Source organism: Camelus dromedarius, chromosome 20, assembly GCF_036321535.1.
Source record: "Camelus dromedarius isolate mCamDro1 chromosome 20, mCamDro1.pat, whole genome shotgun sequence".
Classification (NCBI taxonomy): domain Eukaryota; kingdom Metazoa; phylum Chordata; class Mammalia; order Artiodactyla; family Camelidae; genus Camelus; species Camelus dromedarius.
The window spans coordinates 6,929,172-6,949,180 of NC_087455.1; the positions used below are offsets into that span (position 1 = coordinate 6,929,172).

Here is a 20,009-nt window from a genome sequence, read left to right on the forward strand (position 1 = left end):
ATTCCATGCAATAACTGACTCAAGTGTTAGGCTGCTTTGTTTTTTTCTTCTCTGTTTTGTTTTCCATGAAATTCAAGGCTGGGTGGGTAAAGAAAGGAATCTGCTAAACTCGCTCAGGTCTGGAACTTTTCCCAGAGCCCTGGGGGCAGAGAACCAAACTGTACAGACACGCCCTCTCAGCCAGAAAGTTCTTTTCAACAGCCAGCCCAGCCGGCTCAGTTCCTGTTTGCACCACGGGGAAGGGACCGCCTCCAGGTCAGCGTGGAGGAAGGAACAAGCCCTCATGGACGTCACCGCCCCTGTGCAGCCCTGAGCCGGACGTGCTGGAGCCGCAGAGCAGAGAGAGGTCAAACAACCTGCCTGAGGTTACACAGCGGGAAAGAGGGGGTCCCAGGAGACGAAGCTGGTTCTGCCAGACACAGAGCCCCTCTGATTAGTCTCCTGAAAGGACTTTCGGAACAGATGCGGCCTTGGAATCGAGGGTCATCAGCCAAAGATGACTCCTCAGGGGCTGGAGGAAGATGCCGTCATTCTATCCCCCACCCAGAGAACGTTTCTCCTCCTCTCGGGCTTGCGGTGGCCTGAAGTTCCAAACAGAATCACCAGCTCCAAAAGGTCCAGCACGCTGCCCCAGGACACCCCAGCTTGTGAGCAAAACAAGAGTCTACATAAAACGTTGTTTTATTCCTTTGCTCTGAAACCAACAAAGAAACACTTGGCAGCCCCGGCTTGCTCCTCTGTGAAGTGAGAACTTTGGAACTGAGAGGACTCCATGCAGAGGCTGAGCGCTCGCTCAAACAGCCTGGACACTTGGAGACACCCCAAGGCTCAGGCAAACTTCGTGGACTTGCTGTGTGACTTTGGCAAGTCGAGCCCCCTCTCTGAATCCAGTTGCCTTGTCTCTGGAGAGAGAAGACCAGGGAGGGCCTGGGGGGGTCCTCCAGGTGACAGCCTCTCGGAGTCAGGGCCCTAAGAAGGCTGTGCCTCTGACAAGGTTCCCCTGACCACTCCTGCTCTGTGACTTACAGGAAGAGATCCATTGCTCCTCCTCCCAAAGCAGGCTCTGCTCTGAGAAGGCAGGTGGGGTCTGCCCCCTGCGGGGTGGGTCACGGGCCGCAGCCAGTCCTGGAGCAGGACCTCTGACCATCTTCCAACGGGTACAGCGACTTGTCCCCATTAGGGGCCTTCCCCTGTCTGCCTGTCAGCCTCACTCAGTGTCCACATCACCTCAGCCACACGGACCTCCTTTGAGATTCAGACACATCCTTTCTCTGCTCAGAGTCCTCTCCTGGTGACACAAAGACGCAGAGCCCGAGCCCTGGCCTCATTCTCTGCTTGGACAGCGACTCCCTGTGCAGCCTGGAGCGAGTTCCACTTCACTGTCTGCCCCTCAGGGGTGGAGGCGGCTGCAGCAAGGACCCTTCTATCTGAATTATTTTAATGAATCAGATTGTTTGGTTTTTTGATATTGAGTTGCAGATCATTTGTTTCTTGTATTCACTAATGGGGTGGCATTATCCCCATTTTACAGATGACGAAAATGGAGGATTACAGAACTGAACTATTATGTGCCGACTCTGTGTCAGGGAAGAATGATTAATTCAACAGCCAGATCATCTCTTCAGCCAGGAAACGCCTACAGGTGGCCAAACACTTTGAGTGTCAGCCTCGATACCTCTCTTGTTTATGTAGTTGAATAAGACAAAGTCCTTGATTTATGGTCCAGTGGAAAGATACCGACAGATATATGAATAACCATTATCAGCAGAGTGGTGATCAGGTACCTTGGAGAGGTTCAAAGTTGGACAGAAGACCTGGGAAGGGAAGGTGAATTCAGAAAGTGGGTTTTTGGAAGGTTCCTGGAGGGGCGGGTTAGTCCCGGGTAGCCTTTGGCAGGGCTTGGACTATATGGAGTGGGTGGGCGTAGGAGGGGGGCTGCTGCAAGTTGGGACATAGAAAATAACAGAGTTCAACGTGGTTCGGGTCTGAGTGCAGAGCAATCTAGAATTTGAGAATTATCTTCTCCCGATTTGCTGGACCTTTCAGCCGTGTGTCAGAGAAAGCCATGGAGGACTTTAGAGCAGGCAAACGCGTGTTCTCCGAGCTGCCATCAGAAGGGTTTTTGGAGGATGGGTTAGAGCTGGAGAGACCAGGGCCAGCAAGGCTGCCAGGGAAGGGATAAGAGGACCAGTCTGAGAGTCGAGGCACAGCCAGATTGGCCTGGGTGTGGCATCTGGTTGGATGGGGAGTAAGGAAGCAGTGAATGGGGGAGCCTGGTAAGTCTCAGGAGCTGGTCTCAGGAAAGGACTCTGGGCAAAGCCATCCCACGGGCAGTTTGGTGAGGAGGTGAGGCTGAGGGGCCCATTTGAAATTTTCTGGGTTTGTACTGATGCCTAAGGGGTGTCTAAGAAAGAGCTAGCACTTGGATCCAAAACTCAAAAAAGCATAGGCAGCTACCTCTAGAAGGTGATTTTAGGGCTGCTTTTGGTCTCTAGCTTCTTGGCCACGGCAAGACCTGAAACCCCAGCCCTGCGTCTTCCATGGCATCCTCCAGCCCAGGGCAAGCAGGGCCTCTGTTTCTCGTTGCTGTCTCTGGCGGGTCCTTTTGGCCCCTGGCCTGGCTTGGACCCACCACACTCCAGAGCCCTGACTTCTTGCAGGCCCCTGGTTTCAATTTCTTATCTGGAGTGTTTCTCCACTCTCTTTGCTCCCTGGTAACTGTCCTTCACCCTTGACTTGTCCCTGTCTTGGGCCAACTGGGTTTTATCTGCCCTGAGCCCCTCTCCTGTGCTTGAGGACGGACTTTCTGTGAGTGGGTGGCATTATCCCCATTTTACAGATGAAGAAAATGGAGGATTACAGAACTGAACTGGCTGAACTGAAGCCCCCCTGATCTCTGTCCTCCAGGAACTCACTTAGTGACACAAACAAATCCAAAAACACCTAGAATGTCATCCCACCCTAAGTGAATGTGAACTCTGTGATATTAAGTTCACACCAGGCAAAAGCATGAAGCATTCCCAATCAATGCGCAAAGCGTGAAATAATTCACGTTCTCCACCCCATCCCATGTCAATCACGTAATTTCCAGGTCGGTGTGTGGAGTGAGTGGTGAATGGTGCTTTACCACCGCCGTCACATCTGTGCTGCTTTGCCTGGAGAGCAGAGATATTCTTCACCACCGTTGGCAGCACTGGTGCTGAGTTAATTACTTATGTTTACAGTGATCTGCAGGGGCAGTGCCCCAGTGAGGTCTTCCTGGTGGATGCTGAAGATGTACCTGTGTCCATACAGGCGGCGGAGGGTTCCAAGGGACAGCAAAGTCAAGTCTGTCTGGAAGAGGAGGGGGAAGTCAGTGAGGAAGCACTCAGTTTTCTCTGTTGGGTCACTCTTTCTGGGGAAATTCAGCTGCCATGTCACAAGGACATTCAAGCAGCCCAGTGGGGAGATGCATTCTGCAAGGAACTGAGGCCTCCAATATCCATTACTTCCCTTCTCTTAGAGGTAGAGACTTTTTACCAAGACAGGATACCCAGCTAAACTATCCATTTCCTAGAGTCCTTTGCAACTAGGCCATATGACCAGGTTCTGGTTAATAGCAAAGGAGAGGAAGGATTATGTGCAACTTCTTCTTTCTCCCTGCTCATTAGGTGGAGTGAGGATGGGGTCAGTAGAACTGAAGCTGCCATCTTGGAACATGAGATGTCAGTTTCACATTGAGAATGATGAAGCAACAAGCTAGGAGGCTGAGTTCTGATCACTGTTGCCGTACAAACCCTGGATCACCTCCCCAAACTTTTATGGGAAAGATAGTTAAATTTAAATTTCTGCATCAAGTCACTTCTGTTATAGCAGCCAAACTGATACATTAACTAATGCAATCACTATGTTCTGCTGTCCTGTGGCATCTTAGAATCAGTGGGAGTAGTGAGAGGGGTACCCGAAGCCACACGTGCACCTGGAAGAGCGTGTACACTAAGTAAATCTTGCCTCCCACAAAATGCACTATCAGTTTTCCAATATACGTGGGTACTGCTAATCATGCACAAATTTTTCAGAAGTGTCGCTGCATTTTTTTAAACATTTTTTATTGATTTATAATCATTTTACAATGTTGTGTCAAATTCCAGTGTAGAGCACAATTTTTCAGTTATACGTGAACATATATATATTCATTGTCACATTTTTTTCTCTGTGAGCTACCATAAGATCTTGTATATATTTCCCTGTGCTTTACATTATAATCTTGTTTATCTATTCTACAATTTTAAAATCCTGTCTGAATTTAAAAGTCTGTAAGGGGAGCAAAGGATAGAAATATAAATAATGGAAGCAAAGCCTCTGACATAGGGTAAATTTTCAAAAAAGATTCGTTATTATGAGGCTGTAAATGATAATGTTTCCTAATCTACAGTTGGTACTGTGCAGAGATTCACAAGATGTCTCGATAGTTACAGAGACATCTTAGCTGAAGGTGTTTTCGCTACCTATGGAGCTGCACCCTAAGAAACCCTTACATCCACACCTATAATTAATTTTATAAAGCGTTTCTTATCCATGGTTGGATACCACAAGACTTCTTCCTAGAATCAAGAAGGGCTTTTGAACCCCCATTTTACACTGTAGGAACTTGATGCTCAGAGAGGTTAACTGACTTGTCCCAGGTCACGCAGATGGTTAGAGGCAGAATTGGCACAAGACATCAGGCCCCCTTCCCCTACATCGATTGCATTTATCCTGTCACCTGTTGGGCCACAGCAAGTGCAGTCAGTCAAAACCTGCTGGCTTGGTAACTTCATGGGGCATCTTTGCATCACTGGATTTGAACAAAGCCTCAAGGGACCCCTGAGGTTGTGCACAGTCTTGTGCCTTTTCTGATCCACTTTCCTCACATCTTACCTTCTGAAGACTGCAGAACCTCCGCGGGCACCCAGCAAGAACAGGAAGGGCGCTCAGCGTACATGCCCACGCCACAGCTCGTGAAAATGCAAACAGAGGGAGAAATCCGTAGACACCAGCCACTGCCTGGGGGCCAAGCACCTTACAGCGGTTATTTTATTGATTTTATTTCATTCACTCTCTTGCAGATTTCCTTTGTGTAGCTTCCATTCTATCCTATTTCTACAAGAAGGACATGAAACTACAGGAAGTGATGTGGCAGACCCCCAGCCACGAGCGACAGGCTGGGTTCCAATATGAAACCTGTTGGCTTCAGAATATCTAATTTCTATAGATTTCGACCACTAGTGTTACCTTATATTTTGCCACTGAATTGCACTGCATTTTGTAAGAACAAGCTTTATTTGCTGTGAGCTCACTTTGGGACGACCGAGTCAGACAGGCATCCTTGGGATGTCAGGAGGGGCATGGCTCCTGAAGTGTATGTTTCAGCCTGTTTTCTTAAATGTTGTCTCTGTGAGGTGGGGGGAGGGAGGGAGAGAGAGAGGCTCTTATGGAAATGTAACTGCTTGAGAACAAAAAACCTTTCCAGGAAAAATAAATCAGCGTTTATAGAGGAAATGATTTCTTCCATTGGCTGAGGACAGGCTGCGCACTTACTTAGCCAGTTTCTTCTCCCAAATGAATCCTCAGCCCCACCCAAGTGCTCTCCTCTCCCGGCTCCAAACATTCCTGCCTGTGCCCCTGTGGGCATGTGAGTGCTGTGGGCTTTCAAGTCGCCCCAAAGCTGAGTTTGTCAGAGGATGAGCCACACTGCTCTGACGCATCCTCCCAGCCCTGGAGAGTGACCAAACCCAGGTCAGGACCATGTCTGTTCCTTTTTGTCTCCTCAAAGCCACAGGCATTTCCTAACCGACAGTACAAGCTCCATACTTGAGAAATATCCGAGCGTCAAGAGCCCCAAGCAGATGACCTTGAACTCCTTTCTCTTACCTGTTCTTTGAGGAAGTGGACCAGTTCTCCAGGAGTCAAAACTGAGAGCAGTAAGTAGACGCTTCATGAAATCAGATGCGACCACTATGTAAGAAAGAATATTCAAGACTCTCCAAAGATCAAAGGAAAGGTAGTGAGCTCCCTGCCACCAGATATGTTCAAGCGGAGATTGGCAGAGCACTACTTCTGTAAAGATTATTTGGCTGTTCCTTCACTAAATATTGCCTGATACCAAACACTGCACGAATAGGAGTGTGGACTTTGGGTTCTAAGTGAGAGGATTCTAGAGGCATGCTTGCCACTGTCTTTCTTCGTTATATTTGGCACATCATTTTTAAAGACCTCTCTTGCCTCACCTGTAAAAGGCAGGAGGGTGGGGAGGTTTAAAAAGAACAGGAACTAGTCAGCCCACTGTGGCAATCTGTGCTGGGCTCTGAAAGCCTGGTGGTGAGGGTATTTATACCAGGTGGCTATTGCAACAAGGTTTATATTGTTGAAAAACAACTAGAAACCTCCTTAGGATAGCAACAGGAAAATTGTTAAATAAATAATGACGGATGCCTACTATAATGTAATAGCCTGATATGAAAAAGATTATGTTTGAGTGCTGCGTGCCCTGGCCTGGGGGGTTTGTCTTTGACATATATTGTTTAGCAAGGACTAAGTATGGCTTCGGGGAGGACACCATTTTCTAGGCGTGCATACATAATACATCTTTGCTGGGATCGTAAAGCTGTAGAAAGATGCGATTGCTAATACCAGTCATGTCAAGGCGGGTATCAGGGGAGAACTTACTAGTTACAGTTAGATCCAGGTCCGTACAATGGAAAACTCAAAAAAAAAAAAAAAAAAAAAAGAAAAAAAACCCAAAAGTGTGGCTTAGGTAAATAAGAGGTTGAGTTTCTCTCACAAAAGGAAGTTCAGAAATAGATGGTCCAGAACTAATGTGGGAATAGCTCGACAGTCATCAGCTCAGGCAGTGGCTACCTTTCTGCTCCGCCATCCCTGACTAATGGCCTCTGGCCTCCAGGCCACCTGCGGTCCAAGACGGCAGCCGGTACGTTAGTCCTCACGTCCAGGCAGGAACACGGGAGAAGGTGTTTATGCCCCTTCCAGAAATGTGTCTCAGGTGGGCCAACTGTACCTAACTGCCAAGGAGCCTGGGAAATGGAGTTTTTTAGCTCCCTGCAATCATTGTTTTATCTTATATTTTACTATACTGGGGCCCCTTAGTACAAGAGTTTTACTAAGAAAGAAATGGAGAGCGGATATTGGGTAAGCCAAGTCACGGTCCCTGCCACAGGGACATTAGTAACTTTTCTCTTTTGAAATAGACTTTTGTATTCTCTACATAAATACCGCGAGAATCCACTGTTTTGCAATTTTAAAAAATCCACTTAGGAAAGGTTTTCAGAGAAGAGGGGAACTACCTTTTCCTAGCATCCACCATGAGCCCAGGAGGAATTCACGCTATCTCATTTCATCCTGGCGGTAATCCTACAGGGCTGGCTGAATGCTCCTCCCCTTCTGTGAGAGGAGCAGTCTGGGTTGTAGATGGATGGCACACATTTCCCAAAGTTTCACTGTCACCAAGGAGCAAAGGCAGAGCTGGAATCCAGGAGTGCTTGATTATAAATTCTGTGCTGCCATCTCTAAGACCATTTTCAGGAGGGGGAAAGAAAACCAAAACAAAACTCATGTAGGATTCTAGAACCCTGGATTTGAAAGGGGCTGTATTCCCTAACCAGATCATTAGGATGAGAACAGGAAACTGAAACCTGACTCTTCCTTAACATCCAGACCTCTGACGGCATCCAACATGCGAGGCTTATGATACCAACTTCTGGGATGTATTCAATTCCCAGTAATGTGAACCTTTCCTTTCCTTTCTTTTCTTTTCCTTTCCTTTCCTTTCCTTTCCTTTCCTTTCCTTTCCTTTCCTTTCCTTTCCTTTCCTTTCCTTTCCTTTCCTTTCCTTTCCTCTCCTCTCCTCTCCTCTCCTCTCCTCTCCTCTCCTCTCCTCTCCTCTCCTCTCCTTTCCTTTCCTTTTCTTTTCTTCTCCCTCCTTTCTTCCTTCCTTCCTCCTTTTTTCTTTCTTTCTCTCTTTCTCTCTCTTTCTTTCTTTCTCTCTCTCTTTCTCTCTCTCTCTTTCTTTCTTTCTTTCTTTCTTTCTTTCTTTCTTTCTTTCTTTCTTTCTTTCTTTCTTTCTTTCATTTCTTTCTTTTGTTTCTTTTGTTTCTTTGGTTAATTTTCATGCAAACATTCAGGCAAAGACAAGGAGGCGGAAACTAAAGAACAGATTTTTATTTTTTCCTTTCTGTTTCCTAACAAGTCTTGTTTCCCAAGAGTGAAAAGAACAAGACCAGAGTCTTATACAAACACTGGGCTCCTCTAGGATTTTTATTGACATGAATTTATGAGGGAATTGCAGAGGGGACCCTACAGAATAATATTAGTCCCGCCAAGGTGCTGTCTGCTGCCTGCTGGGTGGGAAAGCACAAGTGCTGGTGTATTTTTCTTGAAGCAGTTTCAATTCTAGACAGGTCAGAAACAAACACAAAAAGAGAAGATATTGTGTTCCTCTGTCCTGCGCTAACCTGGGGTTCAGGCCTTGGTCTCTACTCTATCAGAGATAGAGTATTGTCCTTGAGATGAAAGCTTTTCTCAGAGAAATATGAGCTCCACTCAACGGAGGGTCTTTTTCATAGTGGCTTCTGGTTTGCGCCACATAAATTCCTATAAGGAACCAGTCTTGCCCTCTTCAAGCTCAGAGAATGAGCCAGAGCTTTCTTCCCTGCAAGGCCCGTTGACTTTTGATACACGCCTGGTGTTTCTGCCAAAGTGTATCTACTCTTGCTCGGGAGGGCGTGGAAGGGAGTCAGCCTGACCTGGGGTGGAATCCCAGCTTCACTCGTCACCAGCGGTGAGAACTCTGGCTGATCGCTCAACTCTCCTGGCTCAGTTTCATCACCTGTAAAATGGCAAGAGTGAAGCTGGGTCTTTGCTTTTCCTCTCCCTGTCCTTCAGGAGTCGGGGAAGGTATCTGACTCATCTCTGGGCCAATATAACGTTGCTGGAAAAATTCAGGAAAAAAAAAAAGGAAAAATCAAACAAAGATTGTTCTATTAGTATATGTAAGGCTATACGCTTAGCCACTGAAAAATTGGCTAGAGGCTGGCTCAGAGCCTGAGAGGCAGTGCGGTGAGAGCACATTGCCACAAAATACTCCGAAACCCCAAAGCTCAGGTTCAAATCCCAGCCCCACCACCTACCTGTTATGTGAACTTCCACAAATGACCTGACCTCTCTGTGCCTTGGTTTCTTCACCTGTAAGTGGGAATAATAATCTCATCTATGAGTCGATTCATGCAAAGTGCTTAGAACAGCCCTAATAATGCAGACTCAATAGACATACGCAGGTGACTGTCACTATTCCCACAACTGCTCAGGAGAGGTCCACGTCCAGAAAACATGGCCACTTCTGTGGCCGAAGCCCAGAGGGGCAGGGGGACCACTCCTGCTGCTCCCCTACAGAGTTCTAAGACCCATGCCCTTTGGCCCCCTACTCCTCGTAGAACCCACAAGATGGAATTTTAATGAACCACTGGTTAATTGGAAAACAACTCATTTGAAACCAGGGAGTGTTGCCGGGATCCAGCCTTCACCTCCCAGCTGCGCTTATGGTGCTACCTTAGACAAAACATCCATTAAGTGAGGCAACCAACCACTTTCTCAGCAGGAAAGATGTTATCGGACTGGGTTTGCAGTTCCTCCGGGGCTAACTCAGGACACTCACACTTGGTGAATTTACAGAGCTCCCAGGATTCTGGGCTATGCGTGGCTTTTGTTCAAGTGGATTTGATTTATTGAATTCCTCCTTCATCCCAGGTCTTTTGTTAGCTTCCTTACCTATTTAGTTCTCTCAACGGCCTGGGCGGAGTGTTCCAGTCACTTCCACAAATAGTCATTGAGCACACGTGGCCCTCGTATAGCATGCTAGTTAAGCCGACAGGTTCTGGAGTCAGTCTGCCTGGCCAAGCTGTGGCTCCACCAAGAACTAACTCAGGGACTAGGGCAAGCCAACTTCCCCTCTGACGCCTCAGCTTCCTCATCAGTAAAACGGAGATAATAATGGTGCCAGTGGAAATAAGAAAATCCACTTGGAACGCTTGGCACGCACTGTGTATTCAACAATGTCAATCAATGCCAGCTCCCGGGTGACCAGAGTGGCCTGGGTCTCGGGGGTAGGGAGGTGGCAGAGGCCGAGCGCCCAGCTCTGAGGAGAGTGTGGTCTTGGGGGATGATGGGGAAGTGAGCCTGGACCACTGGGCATCTGGGCCTCCCTTCAGAGAGGGGGCCCAACAAGGCTCAGTGACTTGCCCAAGACACCCCCACCCCCCCGCCCAGCACCAGGTGGAGGTACAGGGACTGCTTTGGTGAGCTTTAGTCTGACCTGGTCTGGTCCCCCCATCACACATACTCTCCACCTGCTGGTCCTGTCAGTCACCCCAGAGGAGCCATCACACTTGCAGACTCCCCTTGGGGCGACCCTGCCTGGTTGAAGGAGTGATATACATCCCCGGCTGACAGCTTTGATTCTGAGTGAGCCCTTGGGACGTGGTCAAGGGCAGGATCAGCCTTGGCCTCGATGGATCTGTCTTTGTCTGGAGGCCTTTCATTTTGTGCACTCCAGTGGGTGGGAGCTAAGAGCTCCGTTGTTGCGGGAGATGGGTGAGCAGGGGACAGCATGGGGAGGGGGGGCGTTAAGAGAAGTCAGCCCAGCCGGCCCTGTGTGGAAGTGTGAGAAATGTAGGGGAACTGTTTCTAGCGTGTGCTGCTGCCCGAGTCATAGCAACCCCTCCCACACCCACCTTCGGGTTGGTCCGTGGTACCCAAGTTACTCGGGGACGCTTGGTACCTGGGCTTTGGAAGGGAAACCCAGAAAGGAGAGGAGAGGGGCGATGCTGGAGCTACTGCAAACTCCTTCCGAGTTTACAGGCCAGCGAGAGCATCAGCTCTTCCTCTGAAATGCCCTCACATCAGCCTTCCTCTGCCCTCCTGGTCCTCTGGTTCCATCCACCTGCACTGCCTCCATCCGGGCTGGACCATGGGTAGTGTGCTTGGAAGCAGGAGCAACTTCCCACACCTGCTCTAGTTTCCAGGAGCGTGGTGCCTTGGGCCGGTCACCTCGTTGCTCTGTTCCAGCGGCCCCATTGGTAAAATGGGAATCACAAGAGCATCTCCCTGAGACGTTCTTCTGAGGGTGAGGAATCACAAGCAGCTGGAATCAATTCCCAAGCAGTGGCCTCAGCGCTTCCAAGGAAGGACATCATTTCATCCTGACCACACGCTCTGCAGTCCCCAGCAATTGTTGCCACCTCCTTTTACAGAGGAGGGAAGCAAGTCCCCTGGGGCTTGGGAGAATGAAGCGTTCCTGGAGGGGAAGTGAATAAAAGGGTGAGGGGGGTGGGAGCTGAGCGGGGTAGTGCAGACGCTGAGTCCAGGTCCTGACCTGAGGTGGGAGAGGGGAGGGCACACAGGTCTGGGTTCAAATTCAACCAGTGGAGCTGGAACGGCCCTGAGCTCTCTGTGCCTCAAACTCCCCGTTCTGGCCAACAAAGCTGAGCCTCGAAGGGTTTCAAGCAGGGTGGGGATATAGTCCATCAAGCGTGGCTCATGGTGGGGGGCGGGCATGAGAATTCATGCCAAACCCCCCGCATGGTGCCTGGGCCTTCGTAAGCACTTCTTAGAGGTCAGGCCTCTCTCTGTGGACATGTTTGTCTTCCCAAGTTCATTCGCAAAGGATCAAGATCTCCCTTCCTTTGGGACCCCCAGGGGCTCCTCAGCCTGGGGAGAGATGAGCGATGCTCGGGACCTTCTGGAAGCCCAGGGCTCTGGGAGGTGCCTGCCCAAGGCCAAGGCCTGTGGGAAGAGTACAGAAGAACAGAAACAGCCTGGGGGGACAAACACACAAACAAACCCACTAACAAGGGCCCTGTTTGTTCCGACAGAGAAAGGGCCCATTCAGCTCTGGGCCCTGGGTCCTGTGCTTCCTCCAGGCCTGGAGCTCCAGGAGCTGCTCTCCATTACCCTGGGGCCTGGCTTCCCCAAAGCCACCTGTGACCCCTGGCTGCTGCGCAGGGGCTCAGGGGCTGAGGCCTGACACATCCCGGAGTCAGGATGGGTGAAGGCAGCTACCATTTCCCCAAATGCTCACGGGTGGGCTCATCTGAGAGGCGGAGGCACCTCGGCCAGGCCGCACGGCCAGGGTGGGGTCTCCCTTTCGCTTCCCCTTCCTCCACTCTGCTGTTTCATCACCTCTGCAGCTCCAGGGGCAAGCGGTGGAGAGAATTAGTCCAGCCATCTTCGAGTGAGGGGGAAAGGAAAGCGGTATTCAGTGAGCACCTACTGTGTGCCGAGCACTCTGCTAAGTCATCGTCTGTCACTCCCGGCAGAGAAGAAACTGAAGCTCGGAGAACCGAAGTGGCTGGATCTGACTCACAATTCATTTTCTTTCCAGCACAAAATCTGCCCCCCGGGGCTGTGATGGGGAGAACGAGGGTGAAGAGGAAAGGCTGCAACGAATGTGGGAGCAGCTAGCACACAGTAGGTGTCATTAAATGCATGTTGGGCCCCATCTCTGATTCCCCATGGTATGGGCCAAAGACTTGTTTAATGCAAGGAAAGAAAAAATGGCTGCTATGATTGGTTCATTTATTTCATTCAACAAATATTTACTGAGCACCTACTATGTGCCAGAAACTACGTAGCAGCTGGAATACATTGGTGACATAGACAGAAGATGCCCCTGCCCTCCTGCAGTGTACCCGCTATGCGGTACTCTTTTCATGCATTTATCCAGTGCAAATGTATTGAGGGCCTACTGTGTGCCAGGTTCTGCTGTGTTCTTTGACCAAATTCTGTCAAGCTAGGAAGCAGTGTGGCCCTGGGCCACACTGCAACTTCATGGGAACTTAAGAGGTGTCTTCCTCTGACATCTGCCAGAAAAATTCTAATTAACACACAAATCGGCAGTCGTAACAATGTGAATGGCGCCCCCGGAGATGTGTCGCTAGTGAGTTGCCAATTAAGGCTGTACCCAGTGGGGCTGCAGGGAAGCCACTAGAGAGACCCTCCAACCTTAAGGAAGTTCCTCCCATGCTCTGCCACACACACTGGAAAGGCTCTATCATGACAGCAATAATGGTAATTATTGTTAACGAAAACCAGAGCTAACATTGGCTAAAGACTCAGTAATATTCCTTCCTGATTCCATTCAGTCCTCCCCGCACCCTAGGAAGTGGTGTTATGGGCTGAATTTTGTCCGCTACAAACTCACATGTTGGAATTCTAACTTCCAGAACCTCAGAATGTGCCTATATTTGGTGAGAGGGTCTTTAAAGAGGTGATTAAGTTAAAAAGAGGCCATTAGGGTGGGACTTAATCTAATGTGACTGGTGTCCTTATAAGACCGGAGATCAGGACATGGACAAGGACAGAAGGAAAGCCACAGAGACACAGGGCAAAGATGGTCATCTACAAGCCAAAGAGGGAGGCCCAGAGGAAATTAACCCAATCGACACCTTGACCTTGAGCTTACGGCCTCCAGAACTATAACAAAACAAATTGCTTCAGCCACCCGGTCTGTGGTCCTTTGCAATGGCAGTCCTAGAAGACCAATACCGGCAGACACTGTTTTTCCCATTTTACCAACATAGAAACTGAGTCTCAGAGAGGTCATGCAACTTGTCCAAGGCCACAGAGCTAAGAAGTAAAGACACGAGGTTGAAACTCAGATCTGTCTGATTTCAAGCCCATGTGCTTAGCCACACTGCACTGGACAGATTTTTCTTCGTTGATACTTTTTTGGGCCTTTCAAAGCTGCATTTTTTAACTTCATCTCCACAAGTAGCAAGCAAGCATGTGGGGGGAGGGAGCCTGGCCCTAAGCCCACCCGGCACTCACACGCCCTCACCCCAAGCAGAGGCAGCGGAACCTGGCAGTGGGCTCTCCGCTCATCAGGCCCCAGCCGTGCAGCTGGGCCCAGCCACCGGGACCGCCTACGCACGCTGCTTTGTTTTCTAAATCGTCTTGGTCTTTGGAAGCAGTGACGTTTGGAGAAAGAAAGAAAAATGCACAGTATTCCAAAGACAGTGAGTAACCTGGAAAGTCAACTCTAGACCTGGGGACAGCAAGCTTCGTCCGCAAAGGGTCAGATAGTAAATACCTTAGGCTTTGCTGGCATGCAGTCTCCATGGCAACGATCGACTTAGCCTCTGAGGCTGGAAGCCATCACAGCGTGTAAGTGAATGAACATGGCTGTGTTCCAATAAAACTTTATCTATAGATACTAAAATTTGAATTGCACAGTATTCTCCCCGTCACGAAAATTTTCTTCTTCTTTTGATTTTTTTCTACCACTTAAAAATGTAAAAATCATTCTTAGCTGGTGGGCCCTATGAAAACAGGCCCTGGGCCGGGTTTGGCCTGTGGGTTGTAGTCTGCCAGCCACTGGAGAGATAACTGTATTTTACATTGCTGGGAAGCAGTTTTGGACTGTTAGAGATTAAGGCCACCAGCCTTGGTTTACAGATGGGGGCACTGAGGCGGCTCAGAGTGTGAAGTGATTTCAGGACCCTGATTTCCTGGGGGCTGCGGCTCTGTCTTAGGTCTCCTGGTCTAAACTCGCCTGTCCCCCTGAGGACACAGGCCTCACCATGGGAGTGATGGCTTCCCTTTCCAAAATAGTCTCCAGACCCAAGGGTCCGCCGTCTCAGGTTGTAAAATTTCCAAGAACAGTTCACCAACTCAGCTGAAAAGCTCTGAGTTAGAATTCAGAGCCATTTAGGACTGTGGGTGGCACACAGTCAGTGCTGTCTGCGGATCTGCGGTCAACAGCTTGCTAACTCTGGGTGACTTCCAGCTGCCGCTGGATACTTCACCATGTGCCCCACTGGCATCAGCGCTTTACCTCTGTTAATCCTCACGACAGCCCTGGGAGGTGAGTGGTATGATTGGGTCCATTTTACAGATGAGATCCAAACTCAGAGAGGTTAAGTTACTTCACTAAAGACACACAGCTAACAAGGGACAACCTCAAGTCTCAAACCTCAGGCCCAAGTGGCTTTATTGCTGGGTGGTCAGTGGTGACATGACCAGTCCCCGCTGCCCTGTTGGTCCCTCAGGCCAGATGTTGGGCTTGGTAATAGAGTCACTCTGACCATGGGGCTGACACAGTGTAGAGCATTTCTGGTGCAATCACAGGGACATTTCTCAGAGAAGGTGGAGACACAGACTCCTGTCATTCAACTGTCCCTTGAGGCAAGAGAAGGCTTTATCTTTCTGTCCCCAGAAACTCAGATGACAGCCTCGCCACCCCTCCTCTCTGTTCTGTCCAGACCACTTTGAAATCGATCCTGCCAAATAAACAGGCGGTCAAAGTCGGGCACACAGGAATGCCTGTTGCTATGTTGTGTTGGAAAGTGCAACTTGAAATCGACCCAGAGGTCAAAATAAGATGTGAGTTTAATAAGGGACGGTCCATCCAAATGACAGCACCACACAGCTGTTAAAATGACACTAAAGAAGATTTCTATTCGTTGTCCTGGAGAGATAGTTATAGTACATCAAGGGAGAAAACTGATGACAAAACCGTATGTATGGAAAGGTCTCTTTTAAATGAAAAATAGTGTGTACATGGGACATACGTGCCTGGAAAAATGTCTGGAATCTTATCCAGCAAAAACAGCTACACTGTTAGTTTGGGTTTGTTTATTCACTCTTTACTTACTCAGTCATCCAGGGAACACCTAATCAGTACCTACTATGTGCCAGCAAGCATACTAAGTGCTGGGAATGCAATAGCAAATACAAGAGAGAATTCCTGGGGTGATGAGTAACTGTTTATTTCCAAATAAAACTTTTTAAAAGAAGTTTTAAAGTTACAGCAAAATTCAGCAGCAGGTACAGAGACTTCCTCTGGCCCCCTTGCCCCAATGTATGCATCACCTCTCCTGCTATTAACATCCACCACTAAAGCAGTGCATTCGTGACAATCCAAGAACCTGCACGGATGCATTGTCATCACCCAGCATGCACAGTTTCATTAGGATTCGCTCTTAGTGTTGTACATTCTGTGGGTTCTTACAAATGTATCCAGTATTGTAGCATCATACAGAATGGTTTCATTGCCCTCAGAATCCTCTGTGCTCTGTGCTTTAGCTCTTCTTCCCTCCCTTCCTCCCTCCTAATCCCTGGCAACTTCTGATCTTTGCACTGTGTCTGTAGTTTTGCCTTTCCCAGAATGTCCTATGGTTGGAATCACACAGTGTGTGTCCTTTTCAGACCTAGATTCTTTCACTTGAATATGCATTTACATTTCCTCTGTATCTTTTCCTGGCCCACTTCTATTTAGAACTGAATGCTATTCCATTGTCTGAATGAACCCCGGTTTATTTATCCATCCATCTACTGAAGGACATCTTAGACACTTCCAAGTTTGGGCAATTATGAATAAAGCTGCTATAAACATTTATGTTCATGTTTTTGTGTGGAAATAAGTTTTCAACTCATTTGGATAAATACCAAAGAGTGAGATGGCTGGAGTGTATGGTAAGAACATAATTAGTTTTGTTAAAACAAAAACAAAGACCCAAAACACAAAGGGTCTTCCGCAGTGCCTGTACCATTCTGCATTCCCACCAGCAATGAAAGAGACTTCCTCTTGCTCCACATCTTCGCCAGCACTTGGTATTGTCAGAGTTTTGGATTTTTGCCATTCTAACAGGTGCACAGTGGTATCTTATTGTTGTCTTAATTTGCATTTCTCTTATAACTTATGATATCAAGCATCTTTTCTTATGCTCATTTGTCATCTGTATATCATCTTTGGTGAAGGTGTCTGTTCAGGTCTTTTGCCCATTTTTTTCTATTATTGAGATTTAAAGATCTTTTGTATATTTTGGACTAACAGTCCTTTATGAGATATACCTTTTGAAGTATTTTCTCCCAGTCTATGACTTGCCTTCTTGTGCTGTTGATGGTGGGTGATTTTTTGAATCTTTTCTTTTTGATTACCTGTATTTTCAAATCTTTTTGCAATGAGTATGTATCACTTGAGTATGGACCATTTTAAAAAAAAAGATTTAAAGCAGGAAAGAGGGAAATTCCATATATGCCACTTAATATTCACATTAACCCTGTAAGAAAAAAATATAGTGATCGTGTGTGAGTGCATGTGCCCGTGTGTGCGTGTGCGCGTGTGTGCGTGTGTGCGTGTGCGCAGAAGACCAAAGTCTGGAGAGAAGAAGTCCTGGCTCAAGGTCACACAGCTAAGAGGTGATGTCGGTGCGTTTGAACGGGGCCTTGTCAGTTCTAGGACCCAGGGGGTCCCCACCACTCCAGTCCATGCCAAGGAACACTAATGGAGGAGACCGGCTCTGCCGGCCCCTTGGTGGTCCTGAGCTGCCCTTTCCAGGACTCTGCGTCCACCAAGACCAGCCTGGCACTGCCTACCTCGTTCCATCTCAGCATGTCCCGACTGGATCTAACTCCTAGAGGAGCTTCCAGATTCTCCGTAGTGATCAGACAGCTTCGAAGCATCAGTGACTATCCCCAAGGCAAACAGCAGGGTGGGGAGAAGATGAGGATGTCTGGTGGACAAGATGAGCCAGAAAGCCACTCCCCAGCTCTCCTGGGGACAGCTCCCTATCCTGCTCTTGCCGATGCCCGGGCCAGCCTGACCTGCAGCAGGTAATCACTCTCATCACCTTGTACCTGACACTGAGCTGAGCTCAAGGGGACTCAATGAGACCCTTGAGATACTTGGACTTAGAGGACCGTCCCCTCTCCTGATGGCTCTCCCTGATGAGACACCTCCTCCAAGTCCCCTAGGCCAGGGTCTGGTCCATAGTGAGCCCCAAATACATGTCAGAAGCATGACCCCAGGTGATGGACCAGCCTCTTCCTCCCCTCCTGCCAGAGGCACCGCAACACACACTCTGGTCACCGTTTCATCGTTACCACTCTTTCATTCATTCATTGAACGGATGATTATTGAGCCTTTTCCATAATTCTAGGTCTACAGGGATGCAGGAATGTGCCCCGTGTGGTTCTGGGCACTGCAGATTCCATGAACAAAACAGCCCAAACACCCCTCCTCCCACGCAACTTATGTTCCAACTGGGGGAGGTAGGTTTTCAGCAAAATGAATTCACAGATTCCACAGAACTGAATACTAACAGCGATCAGTGTCACAGCGGAAAAAGCAATTGAGAAAGAAGCACAGGGCGCGAGGAGTGTGCGTGCTCTGCAATTTTAAACAAGTAGTTCCTTGAAGCAAGTAAAATTTTTATTGCTACCCAATAAAGCTGTTTTTAAGCGTTCTTCCAGGTTAATCATATGTCTGTCTTACAAATGCAGTCATCTTTCTCCCCGCCAACCTCTCTCCAGGATTTCTTCCTTTTTTTTTTTTTTTTTTTCTTTTGTTCCTTTCTTAAAGCTAGTACTTAGGGAACCCAGGGAAGACACTGGCACCTTCTCTGTCCCCTGTCCATACCCAAGACATTCTGCATCTGAAACACCCTCAGAGATCAGTAGATCCGGGATCCAGGCCCGGATCTTCCACACATCGGCTGTGTGAGCCTGTGTGCCTGAGTTTCACAGAATGATCTGAACGATCAGATAATATTAGGGATGCAGACTGCTGTGGAAAAGGTACGAAATTATCCTGACCAAGGCACTCCCCTGCAGGACGTTGTCCAATAGAACCAGAATGCAAGCCACACGTGTAATTTAATACGCACAGTGTCCTGGTAACCATGTTTTAAAAAGTGTTTCCATGTTTTCTGTCTGTCTGACTGTGGCAGCTCAGATTGAATGGGGTAATACAAGGAAAAAATTTTGCAACGCAGATGTAACTTTGTGAACGTTGATAGCCTGCCTTACTTCAAAGAATGAGTTTATAAGAAAAGTATTGGAAAATTATTCTCCCCCCCAAAAAAAGTGAAAAGAAGCAAATGAAATTAAGTCAAACTGTATATTTTTATTTAACCCAGTATCCCTGACATGATTCCAGCATGTCATCAACATAAAAAAATTTGAGATGTTTTATATTATTTACTTCATTCGAAGGCTTTGAAATCTGGTGCGTATTTCACGCTGCCAGTACATCTCTACTCAGATGCTAAATTTTCATCTGAAGGACTTGATCTGTACTTAGATTTCATGAAATTTGCAGTTGGAAAAATTAGATTCACATCCTTAACCCCCTGTTGCAAATACACTTCGAAGTTTTCCAATATCTGAGTTTGAGAATTGGTTTTTGTTTGTTTGCTTTTTGTTTTGTTTCGTTTTTTTGATTAAGGTGTAGTCAGTTTGCAATGTTGTGTCAGTTGCTGGTGTACAGCACAGCACGTCAGTCATACGTGAACGTACACATATTCATTTTCATACTCTTTCCCACCATAAGCCACTGCAAGATACTGAATATAGTTCCCTGTGCTCTGCAGTATAAACTTGCTTATCTATTCTATATATACCTGTCAGTATCTGCAAAGAGAATTGGTTTTTAAGTGTTTATTTTCACTAGTTAAAATGAAATCCAATGAAACACTCAGTTCTTTGGTTGCTGTGGTTAAACACCAAGCACTCCAAAGCCACATGTAAACTGTCATATGGGCAGTGCAGTTCCACACCTCATTCATTCATTCATTCACTCATTCATTCATTCACCACCCCCGCCCTGGGCAAGCCCATGCCTCGTCAGCCACAGTGCCCACCCTGAGGAGCAGAGAGGCAGCCACGGTCCTGTCCCAGGGCAATGTCGTGGTGTCCCTTCTCTCCCCCACCAGTCACTTCCCTTCCTTGTATCTCAGTCTCTCTCTCTCTCTCTGTAAAATGGGCAAAAGTGGGTGAGCTGTCAGAAGTCCCCGAAGGGCTCACCCATCCCCACTCAGTGTGACTGCTCTGGGAGAAGCTCACGGTCTTGGGGTCAGGCTGAGCTTTGGGTTTAAATCAGCCCCTTGCACAAGTCGTGGCCCCTCTCTGAGCCTCGGGTGCCCTCCCCTGCCTGGCAGGACAGCAGAGAGGGTGCAGGAGGGAGATTCTGTGGAGACTCG

The 20,009-nt window shown here is 48.1% G+C and overlaps 1 long non-coding RNA gene across 1 annotated transcript; it reads left to right on the forward strand.

Moving 5' to 3' along the window:
* Window positions 1–238: 238 nt before the first annotated feature.
* LOC135318714 (uncharacterized) lies at window positions 239–6,467 on the forward strand. The gene is made up of 2 exons (XR_010377011.1): window positions 239–1,827; window positions 5,088–6,467. It is a non-coding gene; the product is annotated as an uncharacterized LOC135318714 (long non-coding RNA).
* Window positions 6,468–20,009: the final 13,542 nt, after the last annotated feature.